At 40.6% G+C, this 19,117-nt stretch overlaps 1 protein-coding gene across 1 annotated transcript in view; it reads left to right on the forward strand.

The window, feature by feature from the left end:
• The window catches only part of GPD2 (glycerol-3-phosphate dehydrogenase 2), a 2,212,620-nt gene that overhangs the window by 1,835,510 nt on the left and 357,993 nt on the right, over nt 1-19,117 (forward strand). The window lies entirely within an intron of this gene.

The following is a 19,117-nucleotide window of genomic DNA, read 5'->3' on the forward strand; positions in this document are numbered from 1 at the left end:
GTGAATGTAGTGATACTGTCCAGAAAAAGTGCTGTGAAGCTAGGTCTGTGGACTTCCCAGGAAAATAATGTCTAAATGGGTGACTTTCAGTAGGAGTAGGCAAATCCAGCTTCATGTATGCTCAGACAATAATTGTCAATATTATGCATTGGTGTTTTTAAAAAAATAACGTTTTAAGTAAGACTGCTGTATATTTTTCTTGCCACAGGTATTTCTTTTTGTTGAAATGATTCAGCTTAGCCCTTTGTGCTATGCATTGTACATGCATATAGCGTACATTTGTGTTCATTTTTATACAGTGATTTTTAAATGCTCATACCTTTCCCTCCTTGCTTCTCCAGCACGGTTTGGGTGTGCAGTGGAAATGAGGGGACAGCATTCACTCTTGCAAATCTTGCCACTCTAGCATCCCTGCCACCTTTCCAGTTAGGTCCCTGGTGCCCACTAGGGGAGACTCATTGTCAGGATGCATCTGTGAGATGCACACCTTCCTGTTGTCCCTGGACGAGGTAAACAGGAGAACACCTTATCATTCCTACTGTACACAAGCTCCTCAATACCTGGGACACTAGTCAGATCTGGACTGCTGGTAGTGCAGGAGGATACCTGGCCACTGGGTCAATGGACCGACAACTTTGCTGTTCATTTTTTGTGTCACTGATGCTGTGGTATTGAAACACTGCTGCACTGTGTATCTTTCAATTTAAAATAATTGCTTCTCTGCATTAACTCTTATTGACAAGAATGAGGTAACCCTTTGAAATGTCTGGATCACTTCAGTAAGTCCTGAAACATAGAGACTGAATGGCCCAAAAAATTGATTTGGATATACCAACTACAACATGGACATTTCTCCAAATAGTCCCATTTCTCCAAGGTATAGTGATCCCAGAGTTAGTATATGTAAGTTTAGAGGGTGCAGGGGGCTTGCCCCCTTGCAAAAAAAAGTTTAAAGGAGAAGATCAATGTTCAATATTTATGCTTTTCCTGCATTTTTAGTCTTTTGGCATGTCAGCACTCAGCATTTCAGTGGGAAGCCCAAGAATGAAGTATTTACTCTGCGTTTGGAATTGGAGATACAGTGAAGTTTTTATGTTTCAACTTCTTTGATCTTGCTGGTAGAGTTATGGTAGCAGAGTCATTTGTCTGTTGCTGATGACCTAAACAAATGTTTTTTCTGGCCATCATTGTACTTTGACACCACTAACTCAACTCAGCTTATCCAGTCTATTAGCTCTCTTTCAGGACTGGTAATAATGTCTATAATGTCTTGTACTCCAGAGTTACTGTGCTGCATAGGCTAATATCACTATGAAGAGAAAGAAGGCTAGAAATAGAGAAAGCAGGCTAGAAATAGTTCATCTATACCTTATTCAGCCATGAGAAGCAGACGTAACTCATAACTTTTTCTCTGTAAAAGTGAAACTTGCATTGTAAGATACCCAGCTAAGGCCAGATATTCATAATAGAAGTCACTGTGGTTAATTGAGGGTAGTTTACCTGTAGGTTACCAGTAGATAATCTTGTAATGATTTACAGGTGATCATCTGCAGTGTACCTTGTACTGTTACAGGCAGCATTTATGGCATTGGCTACTGCAGGTTGGGGCTTCATGTTTGTTTCTCTGTCTCTCTCCGTCTCACAGTAAGCTCCAACTTGGAACCATACATTTAAGGTGCTGCAGAAGATATAGGTGCATGAATGGATTGTGTAGGCTCTACCTCCCCAAAATAATGTGGATTTTTTTCAGCATTCTCCTTCACTGAGACTTCAGTGTCTTTTCTGTGAAATTTCACTTCACTGAGCAGCACTTTCTGCATTAGTTATGTGCCCTTAGTTCATTTTTGTAGGATGTGTGGTGCCCATGCTGAAGACTAGGGAATTTTGTACAACAGCAGCTTTGTACAGAGGGTTAAAGTACATGCAAATATAGATGTTAATAGAAACAAGATAGTGTTTGTGCATGCTTAGGGTCATAGATTTTCTAAGACCAGTAAATCTTAATAACCACTCACAGTTTGCCAGTACCCTCCCTTATACCACCCTTCCTTTCTCCAGGAGGGCCATACCAGTCAAAACTAGAGTAAATTTGTGTGTACCCTTCCATTCACCTAGGTTATGTTTAAAAGAAGATAGTGCGTCACACCGCTTAACATGCACGGGAAGTTTATCCCATATGTTGGGAGATGCTGGGTTATAAACATATCCACCCACCATGTTTTATTTATCTGCTGGTGAACATTTAGGTTCCTAGTTCTAATATCAGTGGAGATATTGGACTTGCAGATACAACACATCCAGGACAACTGGGTCTCAGTGGCACAGCAAGTAAGACAGAGACCTCCCTCCAAATTTATTTATTTATTTATTTGAGATTTGATTACCAGGAAAGTCTGACTGGGCGTGGAACCCATTTTCAGCGGAGGCCCGGGGAGAAAAGATTTACATAATTAACAACAGAACTAAACAAGGAAAAAAGCCAAATTACAAATAGTCAAGACAAAAGGAAATGTACATACATTTTTACGCAAGAGGGTAAACAGGTATATCTAAGCCTAACAGACAAGAGCTTAAATTATTACAAAGAAGATTTACAGTAATATCTACAGATATACGTTTTAAATATGAAATTTGACTCAGGTAAAAAACAAACACATATGGTAGGTATTATGTTAGTATAGGAGGCACAGTTGCATCATGAAGGAATTGCATAGACAGAAGTGTTGACAGTAGAAAGTGACCATAAGGGATGGGACGTTTGCATAATGGTTAAGGCTTACAGACAAAAGGTGCTAGGTTTGATTCTCACATGGGGATAATTGGCTAGGCTTAAAATGGCCTACAGGGGCAGTTAACTTAGTACTAATCTATGAACCTATCATATAAATGGTCAGGTTATTTAAATATATAGAAATCCTTACATAATAATAGTACTAACTGAGAAATACAGTTAGGACAGGAGATATGGAATAATGAATGTGGATAGTGTGAGGAGTAAGAAATTAAGGTGAAAGGTTGATTTGCTAGCACGGGTAGGTAGAGTAGCATAGGGGTCTAGAGAAAGGAACAGGAGGGGAGAGTTAGTGGAGGTAAAGGTAGAATAAAGCAGGCTGGGGAGGAAGAAGTAGGAGTGGGATAAAAGAGTCAAGGGTAAAGTGAATGGGGTAAAAGTCACTAGGTCTGGAACATGGACTGATACATGACTTGAGTAAGAAGTCTTTTAGTTTATGTTTGAATTTCTTGAGAGTTGGGCTTGTTATGATATCTAAGGTAGTGCATTCCATTGTTTGTCAATGGAGTAGGAATATAGACATTGACCAACAGCTGTGTTTGGCATGTGTAGCGTTAGAAGCTGGTCAGGAAAGAGAGTCCAACTAGGTGTGCAGATTTGGAGTATTGAGTTTGACTGGAGAGATATCGGGTTTGTAGATCATTTTATGGGTAGTTGTTGGAGGTAGTTTAGGTGTTGTGGGAGTTCTAGCCAGTTAAGGGGGTAAGGGCAGAACAATGGTGTTTACAGTAGGATACACTTGTTGCAAATTTTGCAATTTTATTATAACAGAATTCAAGCTTATTTTTTAATGTAATCTGGAAGTTGGTTAAAATGGGACAGTGAAGAAAGTGACAAGAGTTTTCAGCCAGTCTTGGTAGTTCAGGGACTTTAACCTAGTGATTGTTTGCCTTAGTAATATTTAGTTTTGTTTTCTAAATGTTTGATATGTTTAATGAGATACATCAGAGACGGGGCATTGTGCTTAATAACTGGTCTGATTAATACTGAGTATAAGGGAATGATTGCCTCTTTAGACCTTGATGATATTTCTTTGGCAATTAGCTGTAATAAATAAATGGATTTCCTAACAATCATCACGAGAGTGAGTTATCCACCCAAGTTCCTAGGTCCCTGACTACATTTTCATTTTGTAATGGTTTGTCTGTACAGCATGATGAGGGGAGGGGGTTGCCTACAAAGCATATACTACACTTTTTAGCACTTAGTTTGAGCCCATGTGCATTATTCTTAACAGTTTACTGGGGGGGGGTCATTTTGGAGGGTTTAGGTGTTCAAGGATGATTTAACAACAACTCCCAGGTTGCAGTGTCAGAAAACTTTGTTAGCCAATGGTCTCAGCTCTCTGCATGGAGATCTGAGAAGTAAAGGCAGAAAAGGAGAAGTCCCAATAGTGAATCACGAGGGACACTGCTGGTCAATTCCATACTTTCTGATGAGGTACCTTCAGCTCACACTGTGTGGGGTCTGTCTTTCACAGCTGGTTTGTTGTCCACCTTACCATATATGTGTCCATTTTTAAAGTATTTAACTTCTGTATGATGTCAGCATGTGGAATAGTGTTGAAGACCCTGGCCAGATCAAGATATGTCATACATACTGCATGTTCACCTCTCCAGCCTCTGTAATCCTATCAGTGAAATTTACCAAATTCATAAGGTGTGGTCTTCAGAAGCTCCGTCCAAAGGTGAGTTAGTATTTCTCAGAGCTTTTGGGGCTGGCCCATGTACATCTTGTTTAGTCCCTCCTGTGAATGAGATGATAGATTTAATCTATAAATAGGCATGGAAGGAACCGGATGTGGCCAAACCTATCTCACGTAAACCTGATAAATTCCTGTTCCCCCCCCCCAAAAAAAAGTCCTCATTGGAGCAAGGGTCCAGCTGTTGATTCCATGGTGGTGTCAGCAGCAGCTACCAAAAATGAACTGGCTCAAGAGAGTTCCACTGTCCATCCCCCTAACATATAGTCTATGGCACTGGATAGATTTGGGAAGGGAGTCTCTGCATTAGTGACCTTCGCTCTCAGGACGGTGAATTATCTGGCACATATTACACGCTTTCATAGAGATTTGACAAAAGATCTCTCCAAATCACTCTGAGTCCCTTTCTGCTGAGGAAAGAAAGTCTTTTGACTTGTAGATGGCCACCCTTTAGTCCTTGTGTAATGTCTTGATGCACTAAAAAATGCAATAAAACCACGGCACTGGAGATATATGATTTAAATACGTTTAATATAAAACAATTCTTCTTCTTCTTTCGACTTTTCCTGGTTAGAGGTCGCCACGGCGGATCACGTGTCAAGCTCATGATTGGTAGTGGAGTTTTACAGTGTCGAGTTGCCAGCCCGGCGCCCAACCTTCCACAGAAGGCATACACACACATGCACTCATGCCTATGGCCAATTTAGAGTGTCCAATCCACCTACAGCATGTCTTTTGGGATGTGGGAGGAAACCGGAGCACCCGGAGGAAACCCACGCGACCACAGGGAGGACATGCAGACTCCACACAGAAGGCACCCCAGCCGAGAATCGAACCGGAGAACCTCTTGCTGTGAGGCAGCAATGCTAACCACTGCACCACCGTGGCCGTTTAATATAAAACAATAAACGGTAAAATTCTGATAACAAGTACACCCAAATGATAGAACAAATGAATTGATAAGCACTTTCATCCATAAAATACTGGACTTCTTCAGATAATCCATTAAAAAGTTTGCAAACTTTAAATACACCATAAAACAACCTCATTGGTAATTGCAGCTAATCACAATGGGTTACCTTAAAATACAACAACCAATGATACGTTCATTTAGTTTGCTTATGGACTCAGCCTCCTTTCTGATTGGTGAAAAACAAGTTAGTGCGTATGCAAGACACTGTACATCTAATCAACCATGATTGGTAAAATGAAAAGCCTTAAAACCAATAGGAAAGGCAATATATCCACAAACGGATTGGTAGTACAACCCTTTCCTTAAATTATGATTGGTTACAATGCAAGACATAGTTTCCATACAAAACGACTTGTCTTTCATGATTAGTGAAATGAAAAACTGTAGACCCAATAAGAAAGCACATATATTCATGGATAGATGCAAAGGTATGGTTTCTGGGCTTTCTTTCCAAGTAGTTTTGTGCCTTTTTGCAAAGACCTTCCACTGGGAAGATCTATAAAAGTAAGTTGAAAAGATTCTCTATTTGGGCTTCTAGCAAATACTTAAATCCTTTTTCAGCCCCTCTTCCAGCCATTTTGGACATTCTGTTATCTCTCTTTCACAGCAGAGCCAGCTACTTCACTGTTAAAGTGCAACTAGCTGCCATTTTCAGTTTTCATTCTGGGGAGAATCACTCTTCCAATGCCTCCCTTAGGCTATTCAAAGCTTTTCTTAGGCATACCTTCCGTTTTTGACCTCCACTCCTGCTCCTCTTTGGGACATTAAAGTTCTGTTGTAGACCTTAACTAGTCCCAACTTTGAACCTGCAGCCAAATTTGACTTAAAAATTGTTAGTGTGGAAAACTTTATTTTTAATAGCTATCACCTCTACTGGGAGTGTTTTGGAGTTACACACCCTATCTAGTAAACCTATTTTCTGGTTTTACACAAAGACAAAATTACTCTAAGACATAATCCTTACTTTTTTCTAAAGGTGACTTCTGAATCATCTCTCAATCGATCTATTAACTGGTCCTGTTTTCTTCCCAAATTTATCCAGTAAAGGTGAATACATGTTACATTTGCTGGGTAAACATCACCAGCTTAATTTCTACTTGCTTAGATTCATAGATTGCTAGTAGGATAATGCTGGGGGTGTGTGTTCTTTCTAAGCCTAGGCAAGTTTTCCCAAAAGAATATTGATGTCCTGCATCCAAGTAGGACATAGATGGCCAAGCATTTATAAGCTACACTATAAACACTTATCAAAACCAAAGAAAAAAAAAAAACCTATTAAATCCAAAGGCATACACAGATGTGGAGTACCAAACAGCTTTAATCGTGGTACCTCGGCATTTCGCCTTCAAGGGATATCAACATATCAAATTCTAAAGCTTAAATATACTAAGCAATTAAACAATTGTGTTTCAAAATTTGTCTATACATCCCACTTTTAAAGTGACCAGTGTGCGTTATACATAAACACATCCCTTAGTCATGAAAAACTACTACATTTCCATAGAACTTCAGCAGCAGCAAAATTATAACAACAAAATTACAATAAATTCTGCAGCAACATCATCATCAAAAAAATTAAAGTTTACATAAAAGTACACCACCACCTTTTCATAATGTCTGTACTCATAAAAAAAAAAAAAGTACTCATGAAAAATAAACACACACACATATGGACATATTATCAGTGAAATTTCTTCAAAAATTTAGCAACACCTCCTGATTTAATCCATGTGGGACCAAGGTTCCAAAATTAAAAAAGAAAGTAGTCTCCAGCTGATTTAACTTATTAGCAAATAGAGTACCACTACCACAGTTGCCAGATGTTTGGGCCAATACACTAAAAAACAGGGAATCAAAATTTCCTGAATGGGCTTCAATAAAATTTTCTGCCACTGGACTGAAGCCTATATTACCCCTTCTTATATTTCCCAAATGTTCCAAAATTCTAATCTTAACTTTTCTTTGGTCTGACCTGTATACCATCTCACCTCATCACACCCACAGCCCAGAATGTAAATAACACCACATGACTGACAGTTAAACCTTGCTTGAGAGACAAATCTGTGCCCATTGATCATAGTATTAGATACAGTTCTGATTCTGTGGCACATACTGCATGTCCCACAAGGAAAATACCCTAATGAACTATTCTGGGTCTGATTAGAAATTGGGTAGTTCAATAATTCTTTTAGGTTTAAAAAATCTACCAAAAGAAAAATTCACATGTTGTGGAAATGAAGTGCTAAGTTGATCATCAGCGGTTATCATTGGCCATAACCTTGGAACCACCTGTCTGAGTGTGTCTGAAAAAGGACTAAACCTAGTAACATAAAATATTTTATTTTCTGTCCCCTCCTCTCTTGAAGTAAATTGAATTCTATGTCCAAACTTACTATTCTCATGCAGTTGTTCCCTACTTATCACATTATTCAACAATTTATTCTTTGCTTCATTAAGAATAGATCTGGAATACCCTCTGGCCGATAATCTCTCCTCTACTTCAGCCAGAGATTTCTCTTTAGAAGCCATCTCAGAAGTATTCATCCATACTCTTCTAAATTCACCATAAGGCAATGACTTAATGAGATGTTCAGGGTGCATGCTGGAAGCATGCAAAAAATTATTCACAGCAGTACTCTTCCTAAATGGAACATATTGAATAACTCCCATCTCATTCACAAAAAAATGGACATCCAGAAAACTAATGGTACTGAAGTCTGTGTGACAACAAAACTGTAAACCATGACTGTTAGAATTCAAGTCCCCCACAAATTTCTCAAACTCAGATGGAGGTCCCTTACATATGAAAATCAAATTGTCTATGTATCGCCTATATAACATCACCTTCTCCTTGTAATAAATATGGCTGTACACAAACTGCTTTTCAAACTCCCCCATGTACAAAACAGCATAAGAGGGAGCAAAAGGAGCCCCCATAGCAGTGCCCCTCATCTGTAAATAAGATTCCTTGTTAAAACTAAAATAGTTGTGTGTTAAGCAAAATTCAAGTAACTCCAAAATGTAGGCATCGCGAGGCCCTTCACCCAGTATTGATGCCATAGGTTCAAGACCCTTACCTGTTGTAATATTCATGTACAAAGAGGAAATATCCAAAGTGGCCCAAAAATATTCTTTTCTCCACACCATATTCTGCATTAGAACACAAAGTGGGGTGTATAGACAAATTCTGAAACACAATTGTTTAATTGTTTAGTATATTTAAGCTTTAGAATTTATAAGCTACCTCTGTCCATAAGGGACATGGGTGCCAGGCCCGATGTAAATTTCCTATTCCCCATCCACTTGTCTAGGTTGCGCTTAAACTGGGTAGTAGACAAACTCATCTTCACATGGATGGGAAGCCTGTTCCATGGGAAGGGCAGTCTCTGGGACACACACCTGTCTGTCCCGCATGTTCTGTTTAAGTCACAGACAAAATTCAGGTCACCGGACATTGTATTTCTGCTATTTCATACAAATAGGTTCATAGGTAGGTACTAGGCTATTGGCCCTAGGGCCTATATAAGCCTAGCCAAAGGTACCAAGAAAACCAAGAAAATTATTTTCCTGTGCCACTGTCGAGCAGAGCCACAGAAGTGATCCCCGGGGTGAATTTCCTATCTCCCATCCAATCATCAAGATTTTTCTTGAAGAGCGCTAATGAGGAGCTTTGTTTGATATAAATAGGTAGTTTGTTCCAGAGTATGGGAAGTCTCTGGGACAGGAATCTATCCCTCCACATGTTCTGTTTATTGTGGTGACAAGGTTTAGGTCCCTAGACCGTGTAGCTCGTAGGGATTGGGATTTCTTTAAGTGGAGCATGTCTAAAAGCTCTGGGTTTGACATAGCTTTGTGTGTTAGGCAGAGATCGCCTCTGAGTAGGCGATATGCAACAGAGTAAAGCTGCAGTTTTTTGAGACTGTCTGCATAGGACATCTGTTTGAGGCCGGTAATCCTCTTTGTGAGGTATTTCTGTGGCCTTTCCAGTTGTTGTAGATGTCTTGTGAGGTACATACCAAAAGGGGCATTGTACTATATAATGGGTCTAATGAGTATGTATGAATATGTAGGAGATTCATAAGTGTAGGGTTTGCAGATGCCTTGTAAGCCATGCATAGATCTCCCCTCAACAATCTATAGGAGACTGAGTAGAGGGAAAGGGCTTTAAGGCGCTCTGCATAAGGCAGGTTCGTTACACCTTGTATTCTGTTTGTAAGGAAGCTCTGAGGTCTCTCTAGTTGCAGCATATGCCTGGTCAGGTACATACCAAAGGGAGCATTGTACTGTAATTGGTCTGATAAGGGCGGAGTACAGTGGGTTAATGACCTCTTTGGACCTGGATGCTATGCCCTTACTTATAAGATGCACAAAATAAAGGATTTCCTTCCCACTGTGGCCACATGAGGAATGACACTTTGGGTTATATTATCAACATGGTAATTAGCCAGGATTGTTGACTTCTCAAAGGGTGCAATTATGCATTTCATAGCACCGAGTTTAAGGCTATGTCTTCAATACCATTTGTTAGTCAGAGATAGACCTTCCTGAAGAATCATAGTGTTTACAGGAGTCTATGATAACCACCAGCTTGCAGACATCTGCAAACTTAGTCAGCCATAAACCTTCAGCACCTGTTTCCATTTTAGAGAAATAGATGCCAAAAAGGAACAGGCCCAGTACCAAGCCCAGAGGAACTCCGCTAGTGACTGGCCTCTTGGCTGAGGGGACTTCAACTGTTTTGTCCTCCTGGGTCCTATCTTTGAGCCAGTTGGCCATCAAGTTGGTGACAAAAGGGTTTTTACCTAAATCAGTGTGCTTGTCTATAATGCCTGAGTGGGGTATTATATCAAAAACCTTGGCCAGGTCGAGGTAAGATGTATGTACAGTCTTACCTTCATTCAGTGATTTGGTGACCCTCTCAAAAAAGTCCACCTGATTTAATAAGCATGACTTTCCTTTAACAAAGCCGAACTGTGATGAGTCCATTGTTTGCAGGTTACCTATGACCTCATTTATCATGTCCATGATGATTCTTTCTATGTCTTAGATACGGGGCTGGTAAGACTTTTAGGCTTGTAGTTACCTGGATCAGTGGCTCGACCTCCTTTTTGCAGGAGGATGACTGAAGCCATCTTCCATTCCTTTGGCACAAAACCTGACTGAAGGCTCCAGTTGAAAAGTGATTCATGTTGACCAGAGAGGTCATATTTCATGCTATTTGTTAAACATGCTAGGATGTTATCAGGGCCCATCGATGCAGTGTTTTTGGCCTTCGAAAGTGCTTTGATGACCTCTTCCCTAGTAATCATTGGGGTGATTGTGGTATGCAGCATTTCTTTTGGACCATCAGTGGGGGAGTGGGGAGAGAAATTTAAGCTGAATCTGTCAGCCAAAAGGTTGACAATGGCCTTTAGGTCAGTGTGGGTGACGCCATTTAGAGTAAATTCTGTGCATTGTTGTATATTTCCCCTGAAGTTATGAATATAGCTGTAGAAAGCTTTGTGGATGTCCTTTCCTTGAGAAACTTATTTTTTCTTCAAATTTAGCCTTTGAAGTATTAATTTAACCCTCTTATCTGCCTGTTTAGATTGGTAAAGGGTTTTAGTATGTATGGGATTATTCCTTCTACACTTGGCCAAGATTTTTTCATATAACCAGTTAATATTGTAATTCCACCAGGGTGGCTTATCTTTTGAGTTTGTGTTCTTTTTAATATGAGTGGGCACAGCTTGCTGTATACAGCTATCATTATGGCTGTACAGAAGTTTTGTAAAATGCTAAGCATATTCTAGGTGTTGGTTAGGTTTGAGGGTATTTGGTATTTAGCCAAGTTTTTTCTTAGTAGGCAGAGGTTAGCCTTGGAATAGTTCCTAAATGTTTTGGTTTCTGTGGATCCCCAGATTTAATTTCTATTTCAAGTAATACTGCCTTATGGTCAGATCTGACAAGGGAAGACATTACATCAGGTAAGGAACATCAGCCCCCCCATGTTCGTGAGTACAAGGTCAAGGGTGTTTGTACCTCTTGTGGGAGATTTGACTAACTCTTCCAGGATGTTGGTATTAGCAAAGTTTAGGAATCACTGGTCTTGTGCATTAGAAGTGGTGTAGGATTCCCAAACTATAGAGGGTAGTTGAGATCCCCCATGAAGATCTTATTGGGTTGAATGGTGAGGGACTCCAGTACATTGAGATGGGTAGTATAGGCTTCATGGGACGTGGAATGGGATCTGTACGTTGCAAGGATATGTTACAAGACCCTGTTTATGGTAAGTTGCACATATAGGAGTTCCATTGGGTCACAAACTTCAACTAGTTTGGCTGTGAGGGTTTTAGTATAGACTGAGACTCCTCCACCTTTAGTTTCCTTCTGTGCAGTAGCTGGTGTAAAGGTGTGAAAGGTATTATAGCCTTGCATTACCGTAAAACTCCACTGCCAATCATGAGCAGGCAGGTGATCCTCTGTGGCAACCCCTAACCGGGAAAAGCCGAAAGAAGAAGAAGAATTGTTAGGGTGCGGTCTGTGACTATAAACCATGCCTCCGTTACGACACAGATTTCTACACTCTCCAGGGAGGGGAAGGCTTGCAGGTAGTAGAGTTTGTTCTTAAGAGTTCTAGCATTCAGCAGTACCACCTTAGGATATTTCTTCATAGGTTCAGTCAAGTCGGTAGGTTTTATCAGTTTGGCATTGCCTAAAAAAAGGCACTTTGGTGGTAGAAAAGGTCTTTGCCAGTATTCGAAAACCTAGAGGGGATAAGTGCAGACCATCCCTGGAAAAGCAGTGTAGTCTGTCACCCATGTCCTCCCAGGCTGTCAAATATTGTACCCGCTTGGATTGACACCAGAAGCTAAGCCAGTTGTTAAAATCAATCATTAAAATCAACCATTTTCTGCTGGTAACTTGGCATCATCCTCATCCTTTGCGAAGGTAGAATGCTGCTCAATGCTAGGCTTATAGCTGCCTGAGATGCATAATCGGTGAGCTCGATCATGTGTCACTTCATATGGTCAAGGGAGGTGCTTCTCAGGTCATTAACACCCACATGGACTATGACAGAGTCATACTGGTACCTGTGGTTCACTGACCTTAGTGTCTGTGTGACAAATCTTAGCCTCGGAAAGGCAGCTAACCGTCACTCTCTCCTTACTCAGTCTAGTGAGGAGGACAATGGTGTGCCTCACTGTAGAACCAACAATGACCAAAAAATTTAGCTGTGCACTGGTTTGCCTTAAGGGCTTAGCAGTAGAGGCATCGGATACAGTGTTTCTATGTCTAGCTTTGAGTGTTTATTAACAGAGTGTTTACATGATGGCTGAAGACCCTTTCTTTGATTTTACTGTGCAGGAGGTCTTAGTGTTTTAGGAAAGTTGCCTATAAGTGCCTCAGCTTAAGTAGTTTTATGTGTAGAGTCTTTCCTCTGTGCAGTAGGTGTGGTGCAAGTGTCACTGACAGCCTCTATAGGATTAGTTTTGCTTGTATGAGAGAGTTTTGGCTCAATCACTAAAATGTGTATTTACACCTCTCGCATACTTTTAAGAAGATTAGAAAATCTTCTCAGTTATGTGTCCTTTTCCTCCACCAAGCCTGAAAAAAGGGTATCTAAAGTGACATTTCTCACTGTGGTTATCTAGTTGTATTTCACATGTTTACAAAGAGAAGTGTTTATCCTTACCCAAACCACATAAGGCTCACTTAACAAGATTTGTGGCTACATCTGCAGCTTTCTTCTCCAGAGTATTGCTTGATGACATTTGTGCTTCTTCGACTTGATACAATGTCCATACCACTACTCGCTATAAATTGGACTTATAATCAAGGTCAAGAGCCTCCTTTGGTTCGGCTGTCCTTCCTTGTGACCACCAAGGTATATTAGTATCTAGGGACTCTGTCCCATCATTTGAGGAACAGACAGAAGAAACAACATCAGATATGAAAGTGATGTCCTTACCATAATGATAGATCTGTGTTGTCTGCTTCCATCCTTCCTCAACTTCCCTTCCTCCTTTCCACTTCCTGGAGTTTCCCCTTGGCTCCTGAAGTGACTGTACTTCGCTACCTTAACTTGATCATGTACTCAAGTTCTAAGTTTGGCAGATGATTTTCAAACTGTGTCACATTTGGTCTTATAGATTTGGGGGCAGTTTCCTTTACACTGTTGTAGGGGTAAACGTGATCTGAGTTATCTCTGTCCTTGCAGGGGGTTATGAGTAAGCGGAGGAGCCTGAGCATTGAATCCAAAGTCTGAGAATGGCTGAAGTCAGATCCAGAATGAATCTGAGATGGATCCATTAACTCCATCCACTGAAGAAGGATGGAGGTAGATAACACAGATCTATCTTTATGGTAAGTACATAACTTGTTTTTGGCAGAATAAGTGCATTATTTTTGTTCTCATTACAGAGGCTGATTAGAGCACTTAGGATGGGGAGATATTATTTTAATTATTTTCTATGTATGTGGAATAAGTTCATTTAGAAGTGGTTTAGTTTGTGAATGACAGGTAGGAGAAGATGAAAGTGTGAGGCCTTCTTAGAGGTTTAAAGCATTTAAGAAGTTAGAGAATGAGTGTCGTATAAATATATGATAGTTTTGATATGAGTTGAGTTTTTACTGGATGTGAACCCTTTATCTGAAGTTGTTAATCTTCTTCCTATTCATCACTGATGGGTTCGGTTCCAAGCCCTCGGAACTGAGTCGGCTTTATACCAAGCTTGCGTGCACCAAAAATTCTTGAGCTAAGCTGCTACCCATAATGCCCTTTGCTCAGTTACCTCAGATCTCATTTGCCGCATAGCCATATAGCAGCATTTCACCGAGCTCTCCAGCTAAGTGCTTTTTTCAGATATATTTACTAGTTTTTTCTCCTTTTATAATCTGTTCTTGATTTCTATATTGCTTCAGCTCTACCCACAGGTATTTCTCTCTTACTATTGTTAGTAATTCCTTGGTATTTCTAACTTTCTACCCTTGTGGTATCTTGTTACCATTGTTGGTATTTCCTTTCTCTCGCCTTCATTTCCTCTCTTCCTCACTCTTTCCCTTTTGTGCAAGAGTGTGTTCTGGGATGTCTGAAAAGAAGGGAACTACAGGGTTTAAACGCTGCTCTTCTTGCAGTGGTAAACTACCAAATAGTGACCGCCATGAAGAGTGTATGTACTGTTTCGGGGTTCCGCATTTGTCGGTGAAACCCCCGTGTGATATTTGTACTAGTTTCAGTCAGCGGACGCTGAATGAACATCGTAACAAACTTATTTTAAAGGGCCTGCTGGCTTCGCCTTTTTCAGAGCCTATTTCTGTGACGGAGGTCTCATCCCCTCCTCCTTTGGACAAGAAATATCCTCGATCGGACCCCTCTTCACCGGCCGGTGGCAGAGGTAAAAGTCACAAGCACAAGGCCCATAAGTCCTCCTCTGAATACCGTTCTGCCTCCTCGGTGCCGACTACTACATTGGCTCTGAGCTCGGCTCCAATGAAGTTTACAGAGGTCGCCTCATCGGCGCCTACTCCGGGACTGACAATTACAGCACCGTGTATTGCCTCGGTACCAACCAGCATATCAGTTTCTCTCTCGGCACCGACATCGTCCGTTTCGGCTCCGATATCGGTTCCGACAACTATCTCGGAACCATTGTTGTCATCCATCCCTATAATAACATCAAAAACCAACGGCAGACAAACAAACTAGGCTGGTACTACAAAACATCGTGTTTGTAGATATAAAGGCTGAAGTTAGGCAATGCTGTCCACAGAAAGTAAACTGATATTCCGTTTAAAAATAAAATTTTAATTTCTTCAAGGTTAAAAAGCAACAATAAAAGGTCCCTTTTCTTTCTCAAATGATAAGCGCTTTCAAATAATCTTCATCAGATCGTTAAGAGACATGGGACACCAATTCTGCTTATATAAAAAGTTACTTGAATCTTTAACCAATGAAAACCCATATGTTTGCATTACATCCAATCAATTTTCATGTTTGCCTATCCTATTCAAAGGCTGTTAGAACCAATAAAATTATCCTGTTGCTAACACACCTCCATACTACTTAGCGGTGGATTTGTTTCCTTACTGCGGTGGCGGTGCTGCGGTAGCATTGTCGCCTCACAGTAAGACGCTGTCCGGTTCGATTCTCAGCTAGAGCGTCTTCTGCGTGGAGATATGTGTGAATGGACGTACCTTCGTTGAAGGTTGTGCGTCAGGGCTGGCAACTCGGCACGTAAAAATCAACTGCCAATCATTAGCGGACCGGAGTTCCACTGTGGCGACCCCTAACCGGGAAAAGCCAAAAGACACATTCATTGAGGGCTTCCTGTATTAAAATTAGTTGGAAGTTTGGCGAATAAAAAAGCTAATCTCCGATCATCTTAACACTAGGATCCAATCGCTCTCAAAGGCTGCTACAGCCTATGTCAGGATCCTCAAACTAAGATACTCTTGCATCGGCCAATACTAAACTGCTTGTGGCTGTATAGGCAGTTTTAAGGAGGTAGCACTAACCAAGCTTGGTTGACATTCAGCTCGTACATTTACTATTATGTAATTCGTAATATTAGCCTTACTTATGCCCATGCACGCAAGATCCATAGATAATCTTATTTTATCTAAATCTGATGCTTTACATCCTCATTAAATATAATCCGATGTTTAATATATTCAGGACGGGTGTCCTGGAGCCAATATACTGTAGTGCTAAATACTATCGCCCCATAAGCCTGACTAGCTTGGTCTGCAAAGCTATGGAAAGGATTATCATGGACCTCATAAATAAAGATATTGGGGACCTACAGACACTGGATCCTACCCAGTTCGGCTTTGTTAAGGGCAGATCCTGCCTCTTAAATCTGGTCGATTTCTTTGAAACAGTCACCAAGGCCATTGACGAGGGGAAGGTGGTCCACGCAACCTACCTGGACCTCGCAAAAGCCTTCGATACAATACCCCACTCGGGCATTATAGATAAGCTCACCAGCTTAAATATAAATCCCTATGTCACTAGATGGGTTGCAAACTGGCTCAAGGACAGAACCCACATGGTTAGAATTGCTGGAGCCGTGTCAGACTCCAAACCAATTACAAGTGGCGTCCCACAAGGCTAAGTCCTGGGACCTCTTTTGTTCGGTATATATTTCTCGGAGGTACAGGCAAACACGGAAGGACTGTGGCTGACCAAGTTTGCAGATGACTGCAAACTGGGCGCCATAATCGACTCTCCAGCTGACACAAGCATCCTCCAAAAGGGCCTCATAGAAACAGACAACTGGTGCCAGAGCCATGGCCTCAAGCTAAACGCCAAAAAGTGTATAGTCATCCCCTTTGGCAAAAACAAAGTGCCCACAAATTACCACATAGGTGGTAATCCATTAAGTACAGAAGAAGTAATTAGGGACCTGGGGACCCAAGTTGATAGCAATCTCTCATTTGACAATCACGTGGCCAAAGTGGTTAGAAAAACATTTTATATAGCCCACCTAATCATGAAGGGATTCACATCTAAATCAGGGGAGGTCAACGTGCCTCTTTACTCATCCGTCATCAGGCCCATAATTGAGTACAATGCCCCTTTTGGGATGTACCTTACCAGACACCTGCAGCAACTGGAAAGACCCCAAAAGTACCTCACCAAGAGGATCAAAGGGCTCAAACAGATGCCATATGCTGCCCGGTTAAAGAAACTCCAGCTCTACTCAGTGGCATACCGCCTGCTCAGAGGCGATCTGTGCCTGACATATAAAGCCATGTCCAACCCGGAATTAATGGACATGCTGCACCTCAGAAAATCCAAATCCCATCGAGCTACGTGCTCGAGAGACTTGAACCTCAGCACTGAAATAAATAGGACATGCTGGAGGAACAGATTCATAACCCAGAGGCTCCCTTCACTCTGGAATAAAATCCCAGTCCAGGTTAGGCAGAGTCCTCATTGACTCTCTTCAAGAGGAATCTTGATGAGTGGATGGGAGATCGTAGGTTTACCCTGGTATCACTTCTGTGTCACTGTTAGACAGAGGCACAGTATACTAACCTCAAAAAAGGGCATAGCAAAATTAATTTAAAATGGGTGGCGAAAGCCAAACACACTCTGGCTAGGCTTATAAATGCCGTAGGGCAGATAGCCTAGTATGAACCTATGAACTAATTGGTCTCTTGTTTCCCTATCTTGGAATCAGAGGAGAAACACTTCCCTAACCAAATGTTTATTCAATGGAATAACTCTTTTTAGTGATTCTTAGCATATTTGGTTGCAGAAAGTTTTTAATATGACATAGCAGTATAGACTTATATAAAGCTTAAAATGACATCAACTCAGATGCGGTTCTGTCTTGAATTGCATCCAATCGTTCTGCATACTCAACTCTCTGGCTTCAAAGGTACTATAGCAAATGAAAATGCTCTGTGCCCAATACACCTTCGTATCAACCAATAAAAAGTTTCCTTGCATACAAAGCCAAGATGATATAAATCAGATATAATTATCATTTGTCTTATATAATCATAATTTTTGTTATTTTCCTGATATTTACAATGTCACTTATCTTGCATCTATGTATATAACTTCAGTGATTGAGTTTGTTGTATACATTATTGAATTCCAAGGGTGTGATGGACATTACTACAGCAAATGGGAGTGCTGTATGCCCGATACACATTCGTATCAGCCAGTAGCAGATTTCCTTGCAATCAGAGCTGAGATGGTTAACATTTGGCTTATATCCTTGAAGTTCTCCTTGTTCTCATATTGTTTCCAATGTCAGTAAATCTTGCGTTTATCTGTGTATCTTCACTAAGTTGCTTATGTGTATCGGGCATACAGCACTCCCATTTGCTATAATATTGTCCATCACACCCTTGGAATTCAATAATGTATACAACAAACTCAGTCACTGAAGTTATATACATAGATGCAAGATAAGTGACATTGGAAATATCATGAAAATAAGAATTATGATTATATAAGCCAAATGATAATTATATCTGATTTATATCATCTTGGCTTTGTATGCAAGGAAACTTGCTATTCATACCTCTCAACCATACCGAATTACTCGTTTTTTACCGAGTTTTGGAGACAAATTAAGGGGTGCCACTATTCCCGAGTGGCACCCTTTCATTCCCGATTTTTTACATTTATTTTTAAAGTTTTTAAAATATCGCGCTGTCGGAGCTGACGTCATCACGTGCGCGATGACGTCAGCTCTGTCAGGGCTACCAGCCAGTCGGAAATGAGCTCAAGGAGCTCACATCATAATTTCTGGCTGGTTTGGCTGCAAATGCGAGCGGGAAATCTCGCTCGCGATTACAGGGAAGTTCATCAACAGCAGCACTCACTTTAATGCAGGCAAAACGGAATTTCTGATGTTTGGATGCTCGTTTTGTCCTCTGATGATGTTAACAGCAACAGTGGATGCGACAAGATTGTAAGCATATTGCATCTCAGGCTCAGCTGCTCAGTAAGAGTGCATTATTTTTTTATGTAAATTCAGTGCAAGTCAGACTTATTTAAATTTTTATGCCCATGCAAAATCAGTTCTAAATAGAATGTATATATATGACATTTTGTTGATGTGGTACAATTAACATTTACTGAACCAAAGGTTTTATTTTATTTATTTATACACAGCTACCTCTGCTAAAGTTTTATTTTTGTATTTAC

Source organism: Protopterus annectens, chromosome 6.part0, assembly GCF_019279795.1.
Source record: "Protopterus annectens isolate FY-2018-M chromosome 6.part0, PAN1.0, whole genome shotgun sequence".
Classification (NCBI taxonomy): Eukaryota; Metazoa; Chordata; order Ceratodontiformes; family Protopteridae; genus Protopterus; species Protopterus annectens.